The sequence below is a fragment of the Lissotriton helveticus genome, chromosome 1_1 (genome assembly GCF_964261635.1).
Source record: "Lissotriton helveticus chromosome 1_1, aLisHel1.1, whole genome shotgun sequence".
NCBI lineage: Eukaryota > Metazoa > Chordata > Amphibia > Caudata > Salamandridae > Lissotriton > Lissotriton helveticus.
This window is the reverse complement of record NC_136057.1, coordinates 434161665-434184868: the sequence shown is the minus strand read 5'-3', so window position 1 is coordinate 434184868 and position 23204 is coordinate 434161665. Positions and strand designations below refer to the sequence as shown.

Genomic DNA, 23204 nt, shown 5'->3' with positions numbered 1-23204 from the left:
ACGAAAACACCGTCCGCCGCTTTTCAGCCCCGGTCGCATTGCGGCCGGGGCGGTAATGGAACCATATGGTGGCGGTGTCTATCAGACACCGCCATCCATATTAGGGTGCCTGTCTGCAGCTGCTTTTCCGCGGCGGCAATGCCGCCACGGAAAGGCAGGCGGGGATTGCTGCGGGGGCCCCCTGCAGGGCCCCCAGGTTCACGACACTGTCAGGGGGCACCTATGGTACCCCCCCACATTTGCATATGCAAAGCGGCAGGCATCGCGCGGTGCCTGCCGCTTTGCATATGCAAATGCAAAAAAGCATTTTTAGCATCGTGGCGGGCGGTGCAGAGTGCACCGCCCGCCACAATGCTAAAACTACAGGATGTGCCCGCCACTGTGGCGGGCACATCCTAATGCCCCCCACGGGACCCCCGCCCTTATGGCGGGCGGTCCCGTTTCCCACTATGGTGACGGGCGGACAAAGTCCGCCCGTCATCATAATGACCCCCTTAAACTTAACATTAATAAATAATGTAACTTAAAAATTTTTTTTAAATGTTTTCATACACACATATATATATATATACACATACATACACACACACACACACACACACACATATTATTAACAAAACATATACAATATTTTTACCGTAGGATAGCGAGAGGGTTAAATTTACTATTACCACTCCAGTGAGTGCAGCAGTAGGGAAAGCATTGGATAGCGTAGAGGTAAAAATTACTATTCCCACTCCAGTGAGTGCAATAGTAGGAAAAGCGTTGGATAGCGTAGGGTTTTAAATTACTATTCCCACTCCAGTGAGTGCAACAGTAGGGAAAGCGTTGGATAGCGTAGGGGTAAAAATTACTATTCCCACTCCAGAGAGTGCAACAGTAGGGAAAGTGTTGGATAGCGTAGGGGTAAAAATTACTATTCCCACTCCAGTGAGTGCAACAGTAGGGAAAGCGTTGGATAGCGTATGGGTAAACATTACTATTTCCACTCCAGTGAGTGCAATAGTAGGGAAAACGTTGGATAGCGTATGGGTTTAAATTACTATTCCCACTCCAGTGAGTGCAACAGTAGGGAAAGCGTTGGATAGTGTAGGGGTAAAAATTACTATTCCCACTCCAGTGAGTGCAACAGTAGGGAAAGCGTTGGATAGCGTAGGGGTAAAAATTACTATTCCCACTCCAGAGAGTGCAACAGTAGGGAAAGCGTTGGATAGTGTAGGGGTAAAAATTACTATTTCCACTCCAGTGAGTGCAATAGTAGGGAAAGTGTTGGATAGCGTAGGGGTAACAATTACTATTCCCACTCCAGAGAGTGCAACAGTAGGGAAAGTGTTGGATAGCGTAGGGGTAAAAATTACTATTTCCACTCCAGAGAGTGCAACAGTAGGGAAAGTGTTGGATAGCGTAGGGGTACAAATTACTATTCCAACTCCAGAGAGTGCAACAGTAAGGGAAGTGTTGGATAGCGTAGGGATCAAAATGACTATTCCCACTCCAGAGAGTGCAACAGTAGGGAAAGTGTTGGATAGCGTAGGGGTAAAAATTACTATTCCCACTCCAGAGAGTGCAACAGTAGGGAAAGTGTTGGATAGCGTAAGGGTAAAAATTACTATTCCCACTCCAAAGAATGCAACAGTAGGGAAAGTGTTGGATAGCGTAAGGGTAACAATTACTATTCCAACTCCAGAGAGTGCAACAGTAACGGAAGTGTTGGATAGCGTTGGGGTAAAAATTACTATTCCAACTCCAGAGAGTGCAACAGTAGGGAAAGTGTTGGATAGCGTAGGGGTAACAATTACTATTCCCACTCCAGAGAGTGCAACAGTAGGGAAAGTGTTGGATAGCGTAGGGGTAAAAATTACTATTCCCACTCCAGAGAGTGCAACAGTAGGGAAAGTGTTGGATAGCGTAGGGGTAACAATTATTATTCCCACTCCAGAGAGTGCAACAATAGGGAAAGTGTTGGATAGCGTAGGAATAAAAATTACTATTCCCACTCCAGAGAGTGCAACAGTAGGGGAAAGTGTTGGATAGTGTAGAAGTTAAAAATAACATACTTATAAAAAATAATTAATATTTTAAATTATTTAAAAAAATTATTTATTGAATTAATCTAAACTATTTACAAAAACCAATAAATAATTATTTAAAAAATATTTACCAATAATAATGAATATCCAAAAAATGTAATACCCAACTATATATTTAATAACTACTTAATTACATATCAAATACTTAACACACTATTCTCCTATGAACGCACAACAAACAGGAATAAAATACACTTAACATAAGTATCAATTAATCAATTAATTAAAATTAATGATCAAATATTAAACATTAATTCACAATTAATAATTGATTACCAATAATATCATTAGCAACAATTAATGAAAATAAATATTAATTACATTTAAATTACTTCCCACCCCATTCCCCTATAAACCCATAACCCGCTACAAACATAATTATCAATAAATCAATTAGTTACTTAATCATGTATCTTCGCAACTGATTCATACAGATCAAAATGGCTTTATTGCAGGTCGCCAACTTATTACTAACACACACTATCTGGTTGAGGCCTTAGATTATTTTGAAACCCGTAAGGTGCCGGCTTTAGTTTTTCTTTTAGATGCAGAAAAGGCTTTTGATTTGGTGGTCTGGGATACACTTTTTTTTATTTTACAATTTTTTGGTATCCCCTTACAAATTATAACCTTAGTCAAAAATCTGTATCAAGGTGCAAAAGCTCATATTCTTGTCAATAAATCTATGATGGGTTCGATCTCAGTGCAAAGAGGGACAAGGCAGGGTTGCCCACTGTCCCCTGTTCTTTTTGCCTTTTTCATAGAACCTTTAGCGGTTGCAATCCGGAAGTGTACGGATATTCTACCACCTATGGCCCTTATGGATAAGATCAAATTATATGCGGATGATATAATGTTACTTCTGAAACCTGAGATGCATTCGCAAATACAGGCCTTTTCTCTTTTCGCAGAATTTGAAGCACTTGGGGGGGGGGTATCGAATTAATAAAAAGAAAACAGAGATTTTAATCTGTGGTAGTATAAATCCTCAACTGCACCCGGATATTCAGAGTTGTATCAATAATAGACCCAAAAGGTATCTGGGTGTTTATTTTACGCCATCAGTTCGTGATTTGTATTTTTTGAATTTTGAACCCTTAATAAACAAGCATTGAAAATGCAATAGGTCTCGCAATGGAAGAGTTTGACCTTTTTCGTTTTGCAAATGGATGAGTGCCGTCGCGTGGGTGAGTGCCGTCGCGTGGGTGAGTGCCGTCGCGTGGGTGAGTGGCGTCGCGTGGGTGAGTGGCGTCGCGTGGGTGAGTGGCGTCGCGTGGGTGAGTGGCGTCGCGTGGGTGAGTGGCGTCGCGTGGGTGAGTGGCGTCGCGTGGGTGAGTGGCGTCGCGTGGGTGAGTGGCGTCGCGTGGGTGAGTGGCGTCGCGTGGGTGAGTGGCGTCGCGTGTGTGAGTGGCGTCGCGTGTGTGAGTGGCGTCGCGTGGATGAGTTGCGTGTGTGAGTGGCGTTGCGTGTGTGAGTGGCGTTGCGTGTGTGAGTGGCGTTGCGTGGATGAGTGGCGTTGCGTGGATGAGTGGCGTTGCGTGGATGAGTGGCGTTGCGTGTGTGAGTGGCGTTGCGTGTGTGAGTGGCGTTGCGTGTGTGAGTGGCGTTGCGTGTGTGAGTGGCGTTGCGTGTGTGAGTGGCGTTGCGTGTGTGAGTGGCGTTGCGTCGATGAGTGGCGTTGCGTCGATGAGTGGCGTTGCGTCGATGAGTGGCGTTGCGTGTGTGAGTGGCGTTGCGTGTGTGAGTGGCGTTGCGTGTGTGAGTGGCGTTGCGTGTGTGAGTGGCGTTGCGTGTGTGAGTGGCGTTGCGTGTGTGAGTGGCGTTGCGTGTGTGAGTGGCGTTGCGTGTGTGAGTGGCGTTGCGTGGATGAGTTGCGTGTGTGAGTGGCGTTGCGTGTGTGAGTGGCGTTGCGTGTGTGAGTGGCATTGGGTGTGTGACTGTGCTGCCTGTGGCGAGTGCAAACTACAATCAATTGGCACAGATTAAAATAATATTTTTAAAACATGAGTTTATTATGCCAGTTTCAAAACAACTGGTAGTTTCACTTAACCTGCATTAACAGTAGCACTTGGAATATAGGTATTTAAACTCTTTGATGTCGCACATACGGCATTGAGTTGGGAGATCAACAGCTGAGCTGTACATTTTCAGTTTTGCGTGTAATTGTGTTATATCTAGGGAGACGGACGGACGTGAAAGTGATCGGGGGAGGAGGGGGGTGGGGAGCACGTGAGTGGTGTATGTATGTGCCTAAGAGAGGTGCTTGGGAGAGCGAGGCTGTCCAGGAGGGAGGGGGAAAAGGGAGGGGTTATGGCAAGCAGGGGGCCTGATTATGGCCACAGCTTGAAGTCTTTGAAGTCTCCGCATGCTGGCAAATGGTGATGAGGCAGAGAGTCTTTGATTCAGAGTTGTACTTCTGGATTGCTTTACTTAGGGAGGAGCCAGACAAGCATGAGGGCCTTTGAAAGTCGGTAGTATAGACGGTATGTGAATGGCGACTTTGGGTGATGTTATCATACATGGTTCATGGCCCTGCACTGCAGAGCCGGCATAGCGGAAACGCTTTATTATTTACTGTCAACGAGAACTGAAGGCGAGGGTGCTAGGCAAAATGCAAATCTGGCGGGCGAGACAGTGCAGTGTCCCGAAGATGGGGGGGTTGGGTAGTGTGGGGTAAACAAGAGCCACCCAGCAGCACGTGAGCGGGAGGCACCACTTGTAGGGGGTGGATGTGAAGAGGACTCGTCCCTGTGCACGCGAAAGTGAAAGCAGCGGCCGCATCAAAAGTGTGCAAATTTAAAAAACAAACTGCAACGAAGTAGAGCATCAAAAAGAACCCGCTGTAGACTTACTGCAATTTGAGAGATGCTGTCGCGTGAAGGGACAAACTGAGTGTGTTACTGCAGTAGAAAGTGAAGAAAGGCAAACCAAGATGAAAAAAAAGTTAAAACAAGAATAAGACCAAAAGAGACAAGGCGGAGGGAACGCAGGGGAGGGGGGAGGAGAAATGCGACACGGCGGGCAGGGGAGGGGGCGGAGCGGGGAGAGGGTGTGAAAGCAGCAGGGGCCTGGAGTGCGGCTGAGGGAACTGAAGAAATGCGACACGGCAGGCAGGGGAGGGGGCGGAGCGGGGGTGTGGGAGGAGTGCGCCTGAGGGAAAATACATGCAAGGCAGGCGGCTGGGGGCATGTGCACGCGCTTTTAAGCTCAATGCGCATGCGCATTGAGCTTGAATTTCACGGGCACTGCAAGGAATCGCCACGATTCCTTGCAAGTTGGTTAAAGACTGTTTAAGCCCCCATAGTCTCGCAAGCTCGATGCGCATGCGCATCGACAGGCGAGACCTAAAAAAGTATGTGATATGTTTTCACGTTGGAATACATTACCTCTATCTATTTTAGGCCGGGTGGCATTAATCAAAATGTCAGTACTCCCCTTATTTAATTTTTTGTTCTCTACTATCCCTTGCTCTCTACCAGGCTCCTTTTTTTCAAAAGTCGAGTCCTTGTTCTCAGCCTTTGTATGGGCAAAAAAACCGCCTTGAATAGCTATTAATACTTTATGTGAAGAAAAAGAACAAGGTCTTGGTCTCCCAAACCTTAAAGACTACTACTATGCATATTTTGCACAGTATCTTTCAAGATTTACACTTAATACCTAGTGAGGCATTGTTCATAAAAAATGTTATTGAAATAATTTGTAAAGAGGCCGAAATTCCCTCTCCACTTTCAATATTCAAATCTCCCAAATTAGTCAGATATAAGGTTTTGAACTGTTTTTTTTTAAAATGTGATGCTATGCTGAAGAGGTACTCACTCTCCCTCCTAAGTTTAATAACTCCATTAAGCGAAGCCATTTCTGGCTTCGGGATAAAAATGGGGCCAGACATTATACAAAATTGGGCCAGATCGGGGTTTATAACATTATCGAATTTCGTGGAAAATAAAGCTTGGTTGACCCCTAATGAGATGGCTTCTTCAATTGGTGGAGACTTTCTCCTTATGGGTTCATATAATTTACTGTATAAGGCTCTGGCTCAAACTGACCTAACGCAGATAAGTAAATCTTCACACTTAAATGATCTTTTTTGGTCCCCACTATTTAAGAAACCTGGAAACTGGAGAAGAAGTCTAGTGCAGAACAGAGAGGACGATTTGAGCACCAAAGCAATTAAAAAATGGCAGAAGTATGAAAGTCTTAATCTAACAGATAATACTTGGAAAACCTTAAATAAATTCAATTTTACGGTACTGAGAGGTGCCAACTGGAGACGACTGCTTTTTTTTAGTAAATGGCTGTTATACTATACCCCTGCAGCCATTGCCAAAATGTTTAGTAATACGGCGTCTACCTGTTTTAGATGTACTCGACTGGATCTGGCTAATTGGTCCCATATAATAGCTTTCTGTCCCAAAATTAGGGCATTCTGGGATGGCATTTTTTCTTTGCTTTCTCTTCATTTACATTGTACGATCACTAGTTTTGAAAAACTGATTATATTTGGTTTTGATCGAGCTTAATCTGGCTGAGTCACTGGCAAAACTGTTGTATATTATAGTAGCAGTGGCTAGATCACTGATTCTTAAGTATTGGAAGACAGATACAGTTCCATCCGTAGATGAGTGGTATCAGAAAATTAAGAGTCAGGAAAAGTGAATGTATATTTTCACAAACGATTGGGGGGATTGCACAAATTTATAAAAATATGGGGAATCCACTTTGATTAAAGTTCGATGCATGTTTTCGGAGTTAAAATTTTTTATGTTTCTGTATGTCCTCAGGGATGGTATTATATCATTTGCTTTTTCAGCTTATCACTATGTATCTCGGATATATTGTAATGAATGCAATGAATGAAATGTCAACTGAATAAAAACTTTAAATAAAAATAAATAAATTAATTACAATAAATTACCAATTAATACAAATTAATTACCAATTAATTTAAAAGATTTTATAATTCCTAAAAAATTTATAATTAATTTAGTATAATTAAATTACTTCCCACCCTATTCCCCTATAAACCCATAACCCACTACAACATAATTATCAATTAAAATAAATTACCAATTAATAAAAATTAATTACCAATTAATTTAAAAGATTGTATAATTCCTAAAAAATGTATAATTCATTTAGTATAATTGAATTACTTCCCACCCTATTTCCCTATAAACCCATAACCCGCTACAAACATAATTATCAATTAATCAATTAAATAAAATAAATTACCAATTAATAAAAATTATTTACCAATTAATTTAAAAGATTTTATAATTCCTAAAAAATTAATAATTAATTTAGTATAATTAAATTACTTCCCACCCTATTCCCTTATAAACCCACAACCTGCTACGGTGCTAAAATACAAAATTTACTTAAATTACAACAAAAAAAATACATATTAAATACATAAAAATAATATAAAAATCGATATTTGTAACATCGATATTACTTACATCGATATTAACAAAATAGATATTACTTACCTCCGAAATTCTGTCCCTTCGATACTAAAAAATTTGAAATTACTTACCTTCTATATTATGTCCCTTCGATATTAAAAACTCGATATTATGGTATATCGATATTACAACATCGATATTTTGTCTGCATACCCTGCAGAGTGTGGCAAAAACGCCAATCCAGAAACCACTATTCTTCCAAAATTCAATATGTCTGAATTTTCAGGGAGAGAAAAGCAGGCTAAACACACCCCTAGGATGGCTAATCTCCAGTCTCCTCCCCGGCATCTGCTAGTTCCTTTCTTAAGCCTAGCATCTGGCTGTAGGGGAACAGGGTAAAGTTGTAAATGACACTGGGGTCCTCCCCTTACTCTTGAAGTCCATGGTTTACGACTCCTACCCCTGATCTGGCATTCCTATGCCCAGCAACCTCTCCTCCCCGAGAGGCTTCCTAACCCCAGGGGTCATTTATCACCTCTTTAAATCAGCCAGGCTCACCTACTTATCTCTGACCAATCATGGCAGAGCAGTACAGGGTTGATTTTGGCTTACAGACAAAAAAAGTCTTATAACTTCATGTCTATACATTTTACAATAAATTCAACAATACCTTAAGTCAGAGTCATCATTAGCTAGCTGGGGAAACTCCGAGTCAATGCAAAAGGGGCCAATTAACCAGATTTAAGTGCTATCAAGTTTCCTCCTGGTGGGTACAATTTGGGAAGAGGAAGAAGAGGATTCCTGGTTGGATCAGGCAATAAAAACCGGCCATATTAAAAAGGAAGTCTCTTTGTGGTATCGTACCGTGTCAGAGGCGGATGACCAATTGGATACAGATATCCGAAAGCTCTGGGCAGAAGATATAGTAAATTTAAACCTTGGGGCGGCTTGGCTTGACTCTTTTGCAAGGCTCCGCACGACAGTAAAACCCCTTTCTCAAACGTAATCATCTCTTTACTATGTACAGAGTATATTGGTCTCCAGCTAAATTATCAAGATTCACAGGAATTCAGTATCTATGCCCAAGATGTACGTACCCTCTGGCGGAACGATATGCATAAGTTCTTGACATGCCCCAGGATCACAGACTACTGGATCAAGGTGTGTACGTTTTTGACGGATGTAACAGGCATTCCAGTTAAGGTAAGCCCTATGCGTTTATTTTTTGGACTACGCCAGAACTGTTTTACTCGACTTATCTCTGTTCTCTCAAGATTTATTTTCTATGTGATTTTATTGGGAAGACTGGAGATTTTCATCTGACTGTAAGAAAAATATAATATCCAAGAGTCAGTCACACATAACATGTGCTCCAAGCAATCAGGAGAAAGTATGGGCAATGCTGGTCGATTGGAATCAAAGATTCATCAAGCATTTTTGCGAGCGCAAACGGTGCGAATCGCAAAATTCGGCCGTTCGCGCCCACAAAAATGGCATTTGAGATTCATCAATGGTTCATGGACTCGCAATTTGAAAAATCGCAAATAATTGCGATTTATCAAATTGCGATCGCATTTAAGGAATCTCAATTAAAGATTCCTTAAATGCCATTCATGAACCATTTCAGAATTGCGAATTCGCAATTTTTGGCCGCTATTTACCACAAAGTCTGACTTCGTGGTAAATAGCGAAAACTTAGAAAAATGCACTTTAGTGCATTTTTCTAAGTTGTATGTTACACACACAAGTCCTTTGGACATGTGTGTGCGCAACATCAGTCTACATTTTCATTTCAGGGGTGCTACAGGGTGTCCTTTGGACACCCCTGGCACCCTTGAAATCGCATCCTTATTTGCGATTAGAAAATTGCTAATCGCAAATAAGGAATACCTCCCCATTCATTCCTATGGGCCTTTAGGCCCATAGGAACGAATGGGGAGTTAGCAAATTGCTAATCGCAAATAAGGAAGCTGTAGGAATCGAAATTTTTTTGCGATTTCTACATGAATCCCGTTTTGCGAGTCTTTAATAGCGATTCCTTAATAATCGCTATTAAGGACTCGCAAAACGGGACATTGATGAATCTGGCCGAAAGTCCTAGGGGGTCCAATGATTAAGCCAAACAATTGCTGTTGGTCCCGGTCCCTTCTTTGCTACGGGCACACCAGCGAAGGGTTGGAAGTGGAACCAGCTTTTTCTTGGATGGAACAACCCGATCACTGGCTATGGTATCTGCCAAATGGGAATAGGGTATCACCAACAAGAGAATTGGCAGAATGAGGACATAAAAAAACAAAAAAGACAAAACACTATTGAGTAAATAAATTGTCCTGTTCCTTTCCCCAGTTTAATTTGCCTTTCTGATGTCCTGTTTTATTATAAACCTTACTTAGCTTAACCACTCCAAACTAAGATACTTGGCGAGTCATTCATTTCACGTAGACTTTTTGATTGGTAAAACGTGATATATTTTTCTATACAGGGCATGCGTAATTTGTATGGAATATGCAGGCGTGACATACGCTAATATAACGATGAACGTTGGGAAACAGCCACTACAACGCAGCTGTTTCCACGCTGTACTTAACCACGCATGCTTTAAAACGCATGCGTGGTTACCACGTAAAGCCTTACCACGCATTTCTTTACTACGAAATAAGTAATAAAGGAATGTGTGGCAAAGGTACAATTAAAAAAGGGGGCTTGCACCCCTCCAAAAAAGTGAGTTTAAAAAAAGAAAAACTTTTACCATAAAGACGATGATTTGTGCCTTTTGTCCTTCATGAAATAAGCCAGCCTCCCCAATGACGTAATAACGTATGTGCGTCTACGTACTGCCTTTACAAAAAAAATAGAAAAAGGACCACTTAACATTGAAGAAGTCAGTCTATGAAAAACTGAGTATTTTATTTTTAATATACTAACTTTTAATGATTTTAGGGAACATATAAGGAATTGGGGCAGGGATCGAAAAAAGCATTTACAATGAAAATGCCATTATCATTCATAGTTATACAACGAAAATCGTTGTATAACTATGCGTGGTAAAGGCATTTTCGTTGTAAAGCATATTCGTGGTAGTGGCATTCACGTTGTAACCAGTCCTTAATTTGAGCAGGTGCTTTCAGGTGCTCAGCACCGGCACTTCTTTCAGAGGGCTGGGGCTACGATTTCTGGTCCTGCAGGTGGTGGTCTCAATATTAATTGCCCAATTTAAAATAAAAGAACCACATACCTTGCATGGTGACGGGCTGGTATATTTTCATAGGCAGGCATGATTGTGTATCATCACTTTAGTGATGATGTCGTCATGCCTGTCATGAATCCAAGAAGTCATCATTAACGAATGGCTAGTATTCTATTCCCGAGTCTGCTGCACCCTGCCACTGCCTGAGCCTAAGCCTCACATTGGATAATTGTAGTGGGTGCCTGCAGCCCTGCATTGCTACTATCCTCAACGTGCTTGATGTGGCGGTGGCCCACCGCAACTTTTGTGCGTTATGGAGTCACCTGCAGTTTCCGTGCGCTGCCTCCAAGCATGCTAATTGCTGAATGTGCTTGAGCCCAGTAGGTGCAACAGCCATACTCATCTCACAGGCATTGCAGCATTGCGGCTGGGGACAGTGCTTGTGCTGTGGCAGGCAGGGTCACATCAAGATGAGCAGTGGATGCCTATGCCGTCCTCATAACTGGACCAAACTAATTACAGGCAGCACTAGCAGTGACATGACCTGCTGTGCTTAAGCAGCCTCCTCACCTGCAACAAACCCAGTCAGACCGCACTGATTAATATGTTCGAAAAAAGCATTTTCATTTGGTGTACATTTTGTTTTCACGCTCATCTGTCGGTGTAGGTAAAGAAGTAAAACGCATGTCTCAGGGGATAGACAGCAGAGCATGGTTACAGGATAGAGACTGAGGCAGTGCGGGTGTTGAAAGTTGGGCACACCGGAGGTAGAAGTGGGCTGCAGCCTCCTTGGAAGCATTTTCAGCCCCGGCACTTCATTTTTTTTTACAAATTAAGCACTGGTTGTAACGAATGCGTGGAAAAGGCATGCGTTGCAATGGAATGCGTAGTAGCATCATACAACAATGAACGTTAGGGTAAAGGAACATTGGCGGTAACCATGAAAGGGCTTGTAGTTTTAGGAGCCTTCGACTAAAAGGAGCAAAATACGGTTTCTTTTAACTTTCCTTGGTTACACTTTTATTTTTTCAGCATACTGTATAATTCAATACTGAGAACTCGCTTATCTCTCCACTTTACGGCTGCACTGACACAGAGAGAACAAAAGGTATACATCAGTGCCTGTCTCGCGGAGTTATAGTATTAGTAAACATTTTCACGAGGATTTACAATTTGTTTACAGTCGAAAGTTAATCCAATTAGCGGAACGAAACACTTTGGCAAAAGCATAATACTGTGCACTATGTTTTTGCTGTGCATATCTGAGCTGCATAAGCCTTTCATTTTCGTAGCCCGAGATGTTCCTGTAATTGACAGTATTAAAAAAATATTAACATAAAATACGATACAATTATTTTGTAACCATTGAAAAGTAGTTTCTAGACCGAACTTTAAACTAAAAACACCGAACGAATCTGATTGACTAAAATATACATCTAAATAACTAAACAGGAGAGAAAATGAGTCCCGCAATGATAGGAGAAAATCCATTTTCTTGACCGATTAACGCCGGACCGGTGTTTCTCTTCATCCTCAGTTTGAGAAGAATTGAACAACGAACCCCTTCTTTATTAAAAGAGAGATGTCCGGGGCGCCGAGACAATATTTTAGAGATTAGACAGAGGGAAAGTCGATAAAACCAGGTTAAGATCGTACAGCAATATAGCCATGCAACACTGAGCTAAAAAGAAAGGCACAATGTAGTGTCAATAGCACCCTCAAGTGGCAAGAAGAAAAAAAGGCGAAATGGAAACGTCTACAATTTTCTGCTACCATACCCATACCGAAGATGTAAAAAGAAAGTGTCAGTCATAATAACAATGATAAAGATTATGATCATCATTGTACTGCAACGTTTTAGAGCCCGCTCCAACATTTGCTGTACCATAAAGTAGCTATCATTTGAGCAAATGAATGAATAATGTATCAACACGACTGCATAGGAACGGGAGCTGCAAAGACTTGCTGCGATAAAAGGGACTCGTGAAATGTGATGGTGTAAGACGCCTCTGAAAAAGTAGTACGCTGGGTAGCGGGTACAAACAATTTAACTGAACTAAAAGTAGACATGTTCTGCTGGCCGACATTTATCGAAGTGTTCGTGTATAAATGCTAAAATGAAGCAAGAGCTCTTCCAGTTAAGCGATCGTCTAAATCAGCAAACCATAACTGTTACTGGCAATACGAACAAACATAACATGAAATAGTGATCACATGCTTAACACCCAAAACACGAATACTATCACTGGTTTCTTTCGTTCTATAAAACGTCGCTTTTTTTCAAAATAGGTCTTATAATAGTCGGGGCTCCAATTTTAAGTGTTTTGTCGCTAATGGGATCTGACTCATATATATATATATATATATATATATATATATATATATATATATATATATATATATATATATAAATATCTTCGTAATGGCCGGAAATATCCAAGATTATTTTAAGTGGGGGCTTGGGAAGCACATCGGCGCTCAATCAAATAAATATCAAAACATAGTACAACAACGTATTCAATATTACTCTTGTAAACGCAAAAAGTTATTGATTATATTACATGACTTTAAAAATGGTATCATACCATGGGTTAAAATCTTATTCCTGGGAAATACATCACTTTTTTGAGTTAACGATTAGGAAATCACTAAAATAGCCACCCACATGTATCGAGAATATACACATACACAGTGTAAATTACATAAGCACGTACAGATATAGTCGGCATACACCTACATATTCGAAATAAATAGCTTATGATACAATGACTAATTCGTGTGCGTTTTATGACGTCGGGAAACGAAGCACACACCCTTTAAACGTAACAATTCGTTGTTCTGCATTCCTTGTGTCTCTCGTTGCCTGCATGCCTGTGTTTCCACAGTCGGAAAACTTCCCTTCCAATGCATACTTCACGTTTCAGTAATGCTCAAAGAGGTAAAATATATATTATTCGTTTTCAGCAAACTCGTCCCGTATACAGTTTGGGAAATTAGAGTCTCCGATATTTGTGAACAGTGTGGCATTTTATACTTACATTTCCTTAATGCTCTCCTAATACGAAAACAGAATCCTCACAGAAAATTTCTGAAAGCAAAGTTTACTTTAGAAGAATTGTCTGCTGTTTTTTTTAAGGAACGGTTTCAAATACTGGAAGCATTTACTATTTCACATATTTAGCTGTGTTATGTGAATTAAGTTAAAAATAAACCGAGTAGAAATAATGCTCAATACAGGAGTTTTCTGTTTGTTTTATAACAGGAACCTTCATATTTAACCATATACAAATCGTGATCCAAATAATATGGCATTATATGTGTATTATAAATTTAAAATGGAAAATATTTTTTAGCATACGGCTACTGAACAAAATGCACGTTGTGAAAATATGCGCTCCTGTTCTACAAGAGCCCAATATAGAAACGTGCCTGGAAGCAGACGTTGGTGATGCTCTGCATGAATAAGGCCCCATTCGTTAATAGACTGCGTAGATGTGTCACCTGGGATCGGAGGGAAAAGGACAAAGATACATAAAGTGTGAATACAAACCGTTTTGCAACTGCTCAAGAAAAACTGCTAACTGGAGCACAAAATAGCACTGAACATATAACTGCAACAATGTTCGTCTGGGGATTTTAAATTTACATGACATGCAAATTTAGATCTGCACAACACTGTAAAGAAAAGACAACACGAATAATTCCCATTGTGAAGAAATACACAAATCAAATAACGTTTGTATTACATTTTGTTAGGATGTTACGATAATAGGCTACAGGAATAGCTCTTTTTACGCCATCACAAAGAATAGACAAACATAATAAAATGTGTATATATATATATATATATATATATATATATATATATATACACATATACAGTGCTTTAAATGGTCCGGCACTGTCCAGTACGGAGTACCAGCACTTTTGTATTTTGAGAGAGAGAGAGTACCGGCACTTCTCAAGGGAAGCGCAATACTTTCAATTGACGAGTACCGGCACTTCTCGGAAACAAGCAGGTACTCTGGTACAGAGTACCTGCACTTCTATTTTTCCATTTCAAGCACTGTGTATATATATATATATATATATATATATATATATACACACACATACATACACACACACACACACACACACATATGTATATATATATATATATATATATATATATATATATATCTCGTGAATTACAAATGCAAATTTAAACGAAATGTATTGGAGGTTTACCTAGTTAGCTGCTTTCTAGATGACAAACAACAAATAATTACAGAAGTCATATAATATAAAACGTTGGTAAATATATAAAAAATACAAAATGTTGATTAAAAAGTCGCTACATAAGGTATAACTTAGTCCATCGATATATTAGAGCGTTGCTCTTACTGTTATTTTGTCGTTGAAATGACATATATATTTTTTATAAACAACAACCTTATACTCTAGCGTTACAAATGGTACAATTGTTTTTTTTTTTTTTTATTTACCTCTAAAGCAACCAAGAATTTTTGGAAACCAATCTTTCAACATTGTTTTAATTACTCACGTTATCTTTCTGTATTGCTTGTGCTCCGATGGATAAAACGCTCTGGTGCACCAGGGCCCTGCTCGTGCTACTCAAACCATTTCAATAAATAAATAAAGAGTGTTGATGAATGCTGATCACTCGATACTTTAAGAATTGTCCAATTCAACCAACTACACTAAAGGGGAGTACAAGAAATAATGTTATGGAACGTTACAGCAGTACTCCAGCAAGAAATCAGCGTATATGTTTTTATCTGGAGCATAACCTGAAGTTAACAATCAGATTCATAGGTAGCCATACCTGGATTTAAAAAATGAATAAAACAGCATTACATGACTTTCGCCACATGGCTCCTGGTGATACCATGCGATCAAAAGATGTGCACTCGTTTTTCAGACTGTTCTTTAAAGGGTGTCGAATGAATAGCCAAAGCCCCTCAATTCCAATGTTAGTGTATTTGCTGCCAAAGCTAGCACCTCACGTTCCCCAGTTAACGGTGGGAAGTGCTGTGATGCAGGGTTTTATGTGTTGCAGTGTTGCACAGACATTACCTGGACAAGAAAACCTGCACTCCCCCGCCCTTTATTAACAGGCCACGTCAGTTTGCTGCTTCATCGCTTCACCAGTTATGTTCCAATGGGTGCCCATTTTTGAAGCAGTTTGTGGCTGAAACGTATCCCATGGCTGCGGGCACTGCACTCTGTATTTGAATGAGCATTATTTAGGGTCGTACTGAGAGAAAATAAGCCCGGGCACCAAAATGAAAGTCATTTCAACAGAAGATAGTTAAATAAAAGTGCACTACATTTACAAATCGGAGCAGTTTGGATCTTGCAAAGGCGCCACGCCTAAGCGTTTTGCAAAATACGGGAGACTGCTCTAATTTGTGCTTGCTGCAGGCAAAGCTTGTGGTTACAGCAGGGAAATCAAAAGTAAAAACCGGCCGATTAAACCGTAATACGCGCCCACAAACAACCAACATAAAAAAGTGGGCCCACACACCGACTGATCTTTCAGATCAGCCTTTCGGGCACTGCCATGTTGCCCTACTGGCCGTGGCATCAGTAGATACCCATTTAGATGCGTTTACGTTACATTTTAAATTGACACAAAGCAGTGGCAAGTGACACTATATAAAAACGAAACAGTACATCATCAATCTCGCTACATTCGACTTTGGAACATCAGCTTCTCAATGGGTCACAGTTCATTGGAATAGCTCATCAAACGTTTGAACTACTTCCAAAGTTAGACATACCTTTAGATGGAAACTCGCCAAAAGTTGCCTGGAATGGATATGTTTTCCTACGCTACAATGTACAACATCTAAAAAGATAAAACAATAGCTGCGTTTAGCCGTTTTGAAAATATATCAGATGATAATGTGGGATTAAAACTGTTTCACATTGTAGCTGCGTTTTGGAAAGAGAGAAGACATTCCTCCGACGATTATGCAAACATTGCACTGGTTTTAATTGGCACAGTGGGAGGAAACCCGTCGCTTCGCCAATTATTTTTTTATCGATTCCATGTGAATGAACATCCATGCGAATATAAAAGCATGCCTGCGGGAAGTGTGTATATTTATGATGCTCTCACGATTGGCGTGAAAAGCTAAAATCGTGCAATTACACATAAATGAAAACGTTTAACCATCCTTGCCCGAAACCCACCCATATTGATTCTCTTTCACTTGGAGGTTTAACGAGACCAGGAGAATCTCCACAAAATGTAAAATTCCTGCCCGCCACTTCAATCTAATAAATCTAAGCCAGGGCCGCATGCAAAAACTTCTCAGCACACTGCCCTGATGGAGACTCGGGTGTCACGTTGTTCCTTACAGTAGCAGGTTTGCACGTTTGCCATATTGTACCCCGAGTTTAGGGAAAGCTTGGTCCGAGCTTTTCAGTTATCTTCTATGGGCACTGGCAAAAGCCTCGACTGCCAAGAGACGGAGGTTTTCAAGTGTAGTACCAACGATGTCAGTTTTAACAATGTAGGCAGCTCCGCTCAAAAAAAAAAAAAAATCAGGTTTACCTTTCAAAAGTCACGACAAAGCTTCGTGTGAAGTAACTCTTAAATCGCGCATTCATTCACAAGGAGGCGGTGACGGTCAAGTTTGAAACCTTTTCTAACTTTACAGCCGGCTTTTTGTTTCAGTTTAAAAATGGACCCCGAACGGATGCAAGGGCTGCCTTCGCGTCAAAATATACAACGGCTTATACATTCAACAAATCTAACATTTGAAGCTACATTTCCATTTCAAGCATTAACTGGTTTTCTTTTCCGAAATGCGGCGGCATTGCTCCTTCCTCACTTATTTTACTTTTAAAGCCGTAATTCGATAGTTGAAAATAGTTACCGCCGGTCGTAAGCTCACACAGAAGGGGAAGGAAACACTATGGAACTGAGTATAACTACAGGGGGTTTCTTTTTAAAGTAGTTCTTAAAAACGAGCGCGCACTCAAACTCAACTGAACTAGTTTACTAAAATCGAATTTAGACTGTTGCCAGCGAGATTACAGAAGAGTAGAAGTGCGGAACGACGGGTGAGACGTATGATATCTGAACTTCCTTAATTGCTCCACCCCTCCTCCTCTCTTTCTGTGGAAAATCCGCTCTTGAACTTGAACTTTTCCGGCTCCCAAGATGGCGGCAGTAGAACGGTGACGCAGCAAAAAAAAAAGGCGAAGCAGAGCGCGCTCTACAGAGGCAGCCAGACTTACAGACCTCGGTAAATGCAAAGCAGTTCGTGTATGGCAGATTTGCTGGCCGTTCCCCGGCCCTCGTACTATACGACGAGTGCCGTCCATTTTGGATTCAATGAGAAACTTTTCTTAGTCTCCTCCCCTCTCGCAACCCCCCCAAAAACGGCCGTTTATTTACATACGTTGGACAGATTATGGGTTGTTTTCGCTTCATAGTTAACCCTCGTTTCAAATTCAGAGCTCAAACGCTGTTTCCTACCCATTCCACCAGCTTCTTCCTCGCATGCTCCTTAGTAACAATGTAACGTAGCTCATAATTACTGTTGACTTAAATTCCTTTTCTTTTTATAGTGCAGTTTAAAGGGCAGTGCGATACAAAGCGTGACCTCGTTTAAAGGTGTCTTTTTGTCAGAACCCTCGAGAGGAGAACCCTTGAATGTTTGCACATTTTCTCATTTAATTCTGTAGACTCTTATGTGTTCTATCAGCTCAACAAGCTGCAATTGCTTCAACATCCATATAACACCAGTCTCTGTTTTGAACTATTTATACAGAACACAAGCAAAATGTATAACGCGTGGTGTTCACCTTAGTCCAGGGCTTTAAGTGGTCCGGGTCCAGCCGGTGCTGAGCTGATGATAGTGTTGAGACGGGTTCCTATCGGGCTGTCCATTTTTGCACTCACCCTCAGGATGAAAAAAAAAATCTTAACTCGTCAGAAGTACCACCCTCAATTGATTTTGAGGTAACTTCAAAAGGACTCTTAAAGTTCTTTCACAGTCTCATCCTTTCAGAACTGTAGGATTTTCATATTATCCACAACGAAGTCATAGTTGTTGCTTATGCAACTAGCAACCATTGACAAAGTCAACTGTCCTGGCTTTTTATAGGTATAATGTTACTTGTTGTATTATATATGTATATATGTGGATGCAATGATAGAAGCAGAAAAATATCAGTCATACGGCACACTATGCTAAGAACAGATTTTTAAGCCACGTCCTTAATGAAATTGACCATGCCCCTTTGAGAGACCCAAAGTTATTTTATCCCTCTTAATGCCCTGCTTGAGGGCATCCGAGCATTTAGCAAACAAATTACACACAGATCACAGGACCAACCACATAGCAGGACATATATGACTCAGTGGCTTTGGGAGGTATTGTTTAACTACATCTCAAGGGAAAAGGAAGACTGTGACCACTTTGCTTTTTAATTCCCTCTTTGTAGATTTTAAAGATTGGAAACTTAGGGGCTCATGAGCATGGCGGGCAGATCGCCACCACCTGACCGGCAGTGGCAATCCGCCCGCCAAAACACCCCGCAGGGCGGCCTTTTCCCCCCACCACATTAACAATGGCGGGGGTACCGCATCGGACGGAGAGACCGTTCACCGCTATTCCGCCGGTAGGCAATTGTCACGATTGCCAACCGGGCGGAAAAGGCCTATTATATGGTGGAGGTGCCTTGCAGGCTCTGCCATCCATGTTATAATATGGGCGGTGTTATGCCATTCCATGGCGGAGACTCTGCCATGGAAAGGCATGCAGGAATCGCTTTGGAGGCCCGTTGTGGGCCCCTAGGTGGGTGGGGGGGGTTTGGAGGGCGGCACTTGGGTACCCCCCTACATTGGCAAACACAGGGTGGCAGGCACCTCGTAGTGCCTGTCACGTTGTCCATGCCAATGCACGGCATGCATTTTCTACATTGTGGCGGGTGCTTTTCACAGGACCGCCCTCCGCAATGTTAAATATGCGGGATGCGTTTGTCGCATCATAATTGGTGGTGCTGGACCGCCACACCACTGGCGGCCTGTCCCAGCACTGCTAGGGTGGCGGGCGGACTTCAGTCCACCCACCATCCTAATGGACCCCTAAATGTTGACTAGTGCATCTGTTGCATTCACACCTGAGTACACTGTTATGTAATTCTATACACTTAAATAATTGTTTAGTCTTTATTGTAAGTATTCTTAATACAGAGGCCAACACGACTGCATGGGATGACAGGTGGTTACAACTGTCATCCTTAGCATTCTGTACTACCTCACTACACGAATGACATTAACATTCTATGATGGAAAACATTCTTAACACTATGGGGGTCATTAGGATGGCGGGCGTACTTTGCCCGCCCGCCATCCTCGTGGTAATAGGGACCGCCCGCCATAAGGGCGGGGGTACCGTGGGGGGTATTAGGATGTGCCCGCCACAGTGGCGGGCGCATCCTGTAATTTTAGCATTGTGGCGGGCGGTGCTCTCTGCACCGCCCGCCGCAATGCTAAAGATGCATTTCAGCATTTGCAGTTACAAAGCGGCAGGCACCGCGCGGTGCCTGCCGCTTTGTAAATACGTGTGCACCCCACCTCTCCTTCACTCTGGGGGCCCGCAGGGGGCCCCCAGAGTGAAGACCGCATGCCTTTCCGTGGCGGCATCGCCGCCGCGGAAAGGCACCTAAATACAACCATCACAATATGGCTGGCGGTTTCTCATAGACACCGCCACCATATTATTCCTTTTCCGCCCCGGCCGCAAGGCGACCGGGGCGGAAAAACAGCGGACGGTTTTTCCGTCCGCCGAGGTCCCCCCCGCCATACTAATATGGCGGGGGGAAAACTAGTGCGGTTGTCGGGCGGATTGCCTCCGCCAGGACGGCGGTGGCTACCGCCAGCCTGGCGGAGGCAATCCACCCGACATCGTAATGGGCCCCTAAGCATCATCATAACACATCTCCCTTTCTTACAATTAAATATTCAAATAGGGTATGCAACAATAGATTATAATCATAAAAATATTAATAACATAAGTACTCATGCAAATAACTGCTTTTATCAAAAAAGAATAAAATTCTTAAAGAATCACAAGTTCAAGTGGTGTACTCTTTTAAATAACTTGGGCGTCTAATCTTCCTTATATATTTGGTACAGCAAGGTTCTTTCAAAGAAGTTGGGTCCTCATTGACATTTGACTCTACACATCTGGATTGCTCGCCCAGTCGATTGTTATTAGACACTGCACCATCAGAATGTTCACTCAATTGATTAGAACCAATCTCCTCCTCACACTCTATCTCACAAAGAGCAATTCTCTCATTCACAAGCTGATCATCTAACCAATCAAAGTTACTTGTTTCAAAACCATCGAACATCTCTTCTGTATAATTCCTACATTTCACAAAGCAACTCATATGCCGCACCCATTCATCACTCAATTTTGCCGAAATAGTAAAGATTTCCAATATCGGACTGGAAATTTTACTCTCACATTTTCTTGCTTTAAAGGGTAGTTTAATGAAAAAAAGCAGGGCTGGGATACATACAGGCACCATCACGGAACTTTGAGGCATCAAGACTGTAAGTGGTTCCACAGTCGGCAGACTAAATAATAAAACATTGTGAAATATCCAGCAAGACGTGCAATGACTAGGAGGCCCAACCGTGAGGTGTACATATTTTAAAGGATTGGCCCAGCTTTAGGAAAAGATATCCATTAGGACTATAGTATTGCCAAACAGATCCTCGATCATTATAAAATACGAGGACTACCAATATGATCTGAGGGGTTTGACTTTATAGGTGTATGATAACAATGTATTTATATAAAAAACGTACAACGAGAGTTCAAGTGATGGTCTTGATAAAGATGGTACTATCGAAATGCGTCGACAATCATGGTCCCTAATCTGTGACGTGGACTTGTCCAACAGATGAAATGTTGATTTATCATCGAGTTCCAGCCTTAACTTAACTTTGTCATACATAGGTTTTGTGAATGACAAATTGTACTGTCTTATATACACTCTCAACTACTTTTTATATCCTTTCATATTTTCCTCTTTCTTTTAGGATTGGTGTATTTTCTGTATATGATTCCGATTTTAATATGTTGTATAGACCCCTATGTATTATTTGGGTGATTGATCCATACCTGTATTTGGTTCTTAATGCTGTGAAGTGAGAACTTTTTTATAATTGTTTTCAATAAAATATTTTTTATGACTGTAAGTCTATATTTGCGTAGTGGCAGAGTACTTTTAAAAGTTTATTTTCTTTTGCTTAGTAAGGATGCTTGAAGGGTGTGATCAATGAGAATGGAGTGATTATTGGTTTGCCAAAGTAAAAACGTGTATTTTCTTTGTTGAATACAAAACCCTATCTATTCCTTTGGATAACATAACAAGGGGTCCCTCTCGATTCCTTTTGCAGTGTAACATGCACCACGCCCCTTTTCACCAACCCTGTGACCTTTACTCCCACATTCTTATTCTTGGCCTTTTTATATTTTTCCTGGTACAACATAATGTTTTTTCTCACTTTAGCGAAAGACCAATGATTAGGTCTAGAACTAAGCAACCAACCCTGATTGTCTTTAGTGAAGGGAACCCTCCCTCTCATTAGAGTAAACTGACTATAACCAGTAGCAGTAAGTGTTGTGTGATATATCCATAACATTTTCATGATCCCCAGTTTCCAGTTAAGGTTCTTTTGTTTGGCCAACTGTAGGGAGTCCTTAATAAATATGTTAAAATGCTCAACTTCACCATTACCACTGGGATGATAAACAGAAGTTACTTTGTGTTCAATTTCATTCCGTTGTAAAAACTGTTCCAATAACTCACTCTTAAATTGTGCACCATTGTCTGTAATAACCCTTTTAGGTAGTTGTTACAAGTCTGTAGGAAAGAATTCACACGGAAGCTGGAGAACTTGGTAAGTGCTGTTTATTCTGGTCATCCACTCTCAGAATGGTCTGAGTGCCAACATTCTAACATGAGGAGGGGTGGTGAAGGGAGGTAACAAGGGGAAAGTGGAAAGGAAGATTATAACACATCTCCTTACCCATGAAATAACAAAGCAAAAGAAGGAATGGTAGAACTAGCTAAATGCCTAAATGGTCGTAGCAAGTCTATCCCCACTCCAAGTATGTCCGTCTTCTAGGTGCACAACATTTTTCCCACTGCTCTTTACCTTCTGAGGAGGGAAACATTTGCTTTGTCCAACCTATACACAAGATGGTTTCTTTATCACAACTGAGTCATTGACTTTGAGGTTTTGTTCTTTCACTCCTTGTCTCTGGTCATACCAATTTTTGTAACTGGCTTGATGTTGGATTTTGGATTTTTTGATGACTCTCCCTACTGCTATTTACCACAGCTTTTCCCCCTTCTAGCCAGAGGGGGTTCAGTTTAGTCCCAACCTCTCTTCCTCTTAGGGCTACAAAAGGCAAAATTCCGCTTACGAGGTTTGGCGCAGTGTGATAGGCCCATAAGCAATCTCGGAGGGAATCA

General features: G+C 41.4%; 1 long non-coding RNA gene across 1 annotated transcript; it reads right to left on the bottom strand.

The window, feature by feature from the left end:
- Positions 1-13918: 13918 nt before the first annotated feature.
- Positions 13919-17557, bottom strand: LOC144769775 (uncharacterized). Its single transcript, XR_013598753.1, has 4 exons — positions 17248-17557; positions 16469-16536; positions 15229-15385; positions 13919-14183 (listed from the first exon to the last, which is right to left on the bottom strand). It is a non-coding gene; the product is annotated as an uncharacterized LOC144769775 (long non-coding RNA).
- Positions 17558-23204: the final 5647 nt, after the last annotated feature.